Source organism: Zingiber officinale, chromosome 1A (assembly GCF_018446385.1).
Source record: "Zingiber officinale cultivar Zhangliang chromosome 1A, Zo_v1.1, whole genome shotgun sequence".
NCBI classification, from domain to species: domain Eukaryota; kingdom Viridiplantae; phylum Streptophyta; class Magnoliopsida; order Zingiberales; family Zingiberaceae; genus Zingiber; species Zingiber officinale.
In genome coordinates this window covers 80817328-80820478 of record NC_055987.1, presented here as the reverse complement: position 1 = coordinate 80820478, position 3151 = coordinate 80817328, and positions in this window count along the sequence as shown.

Below are 3151 nucleotides of genomic sequence, written 5' to 3'. Positions count from 1 at the left end.
CACTAGGTCATTGGGCCTTAGAGCTTACACTGATTGACACTTGTGCTAGTGGGTGATTGTTAGCTAGAGCCCTAGAGTCAATCATATGATGATTGTTGTATGGAATCATTATATCATATTCTTATGTATATAAAGGCATTTGTTTTGGTTATTATACTTACTTGTATTGGTGCCAAATAAGAAAGTAAAATAGCATCCTTGAGTAGAAGGTTCTTATCTATATCAATCGTTTGGTTGAATCGATAGTGAGATGATATAGAGAACACTACTCTTAATCATTTTTAGTCAAGTATTAACATTTAGGGACAATGTTAATGTGACGAGATTATTATGTAGGTCAACTTGATGACTTGATCTCACAAGTCATAGATATAGAGATATCAAGTTGACACATGGGTATTCATTGGAGAATGTATACTGAATGACCCACCATGAGAAAGTATCATGGATCGTTATATGAGTGTCATATACTTTCTTATGTGGCTATTAGTATGACTATTAGTCCTTGGACTTGAAGTCACCATGGTTCCCTACATAAGGAGTTGCATACTTTGGCTTCGTCAAACGTCACTCATAACTGGGTGGACTATAAAGGCGATCACTGGGTATGTAATAAATTATGCGGAGGGATGTGAGTGATATAGATGGGATCTATACCTCCTATATAACGGGAGTGACATCCTTATTCTTGATAGAGTGAGACCACTAAGTGCATGGCCATGTCCAAATGAGTTAATATGAGATATTGAGTTCATTTGATTATAGTGAGTCTACTTGGAGTTCAAGATTTAGATTGATTAGAGGATGACAACGTCTATGCCTCAAATTGATCAATCTAGATATCAAGAATAGAAGGACATTGTCATATATTGTGATGAGTCACAATTAGTAGTCACAAGGTGATGTTGGATCTCAACATTTTTGTAACTTGGGGAGTAATGATCTGTTGCTAGATACTGCTCATTGCTTATGTTTCTAAATGGGTTTTAGGAGCATTGGCAACGTTACAAGAACCTATAGGGTCACACACAAAGGGCAGTTAGTTGGAGATTAGGTTAATATGATGGACCAAGAGGATTAGGTTCATGTGATTAACCAAATTGGATTAAGAGTAATTCAAATTAGACTAATTGAGTTGGACTCAATTTGATTCATGTGTCGAATGAGTCTAATTTAGACTATGATTCATTGAGTCAATTTAAACCAATGAATAGAGATTCATTAAATTAAATTGATTTGAATCAAAGAGTAGATTTGATCAACCATGGGAGATAAGAGGTCAAGTTTGACTTGACTTGAGAAGGAAGATGAAGGGTCAAGTTTGACTTGACCATTGCCATCTCATTTGTGAGTTGGCATAAAGGTGGGCCAATGATGATATTTCACATCATCAAGGTTGGCTTATGTGTGTGCCTCATCATGAGGGGGATCAAGAGTTGTGACTCTTGATATCCCATGGAGGTTTAAAACCCCTCCTTGAAGTGGTCGACCACTTAATTCATTGTGTGAGTTACATTTTGTTGTGTGTAACTTCATCTTCTTCCTCTCATCTTCTTCTCTCCCTCTCCTCCACCTTGGCTGAAACCTTCAAGAGTGCTAGCACACTCAAAGGTTTCTTCTCCACCTTTTGTTTGTGTGGATACACATAGAGGGGTGTTCACTTGACACCCTTGAGATCCGGCGAACCTTTGACGAGCGGGATAAGCGAAGGGCTTCACATCAAAGGTATAAACTCCTTAACATGTAGATCTAGTGTAGATCTAGGTTAGAAAACAAGTACATGAAATTTTTAATCTTCGCAAGGATCCGGTGGCATGGGACTTCGGGGTTTCCGCAACGTAAAAAAGCAGTTTTTGTGGCTCAAAAGTCCCAACAGAATTACCTAGTATATTGTGGGCATATCATACTACTCCTCGAGAAGCTACAAGAATCACTCCTTTTCATCTAGTTTATGGTGGTAAAGCAGTAATTCTAATTGACGTCGGACTGGATTCCGTTCGGAGAAGACTTTATGATGACAACAATGCAGATTGACGCCTTATGGAGCTTGATTTGATAGAGAAAGCGCGGGATAAAGCAGCAATCTGACTTATTTCTTATCGATAATGAATGAGATAGGATTACAACAAAATGGTTATTCCAAGGTTCTTTTAGGTAGGTGATCTGGTATGGAAGCGCATCAAGCCAGTAGGAGATGTCAACAAGCTAGAACCTCAATAGGGAGGACCTTACAAAATCATACAGAAACTTGTATCAGACTCCTATTATCTTCAGGATGCAAAAGGGAGAAAAATCGAGAGGCCTTGGAGTGCTAATCATTTGCAACCATATAGAACCTAACAAATATTCTTGTAAGTAAGTCATTTATGTATTTTGTTCAAACTTTTTTTTAATACAAATGATAGGAAAAATACAAGCGATATTACTTGGGAGAGATACATATTTTTCTTTAAATCTCCCTCATAGTCGATCAGGGACCCTAAGGAGTGACCGGCCTAATTTTCTTAGGGGGAATTGGAGACTTTAAACCTTCATGCAGTCGATGGGGGACCCTAAGGAGTGACCGACCTGACTTCCTTAGGGGGAACCGGAGACTTTAAACCCCCATAACAGTCGATCGAGGACCCTAAGAAGTAACCGGCCTGGCTTCCTTAGGGGGAACCAGAGACTTTAAACTCCCATAATAGTCGATCGGGGACCCTTAGGAGTGACCGACCTGGCTTTCTTAGGGGGAATCAGAGACTTTAAACCATCATCTAGTCGATCGGAGACCCTAAGCAATGACCGACCTAGCTTCCTTAGGGGGAATCTAAGACTTTAAACCTTCATCTAGCCGATCGGGGACCCTAAGGAGTGACCAACCTCACTTTGTTAGGGGGAACCGGAGAATTTAAACCCCCATGACAATCGATCGGGGACCCTAAGGAGTGACCATCCTGACTTTCTTAGGGGGAACCAGAGACTTTAAACCCCCATAATAGTCAATCAGGGATCCTAAGGAGGGACCGACCTGGTTTCCTTATAGGGAACCGAAAACTTTAAACCTTCTCTAATATCAACCATGAGTTTAAACATTAACATTATTTATGGATATTCAATTTCACTCGGGTGAACAAACCCAATTGGTTATCTATGCAGTCCGGGAAGTTCA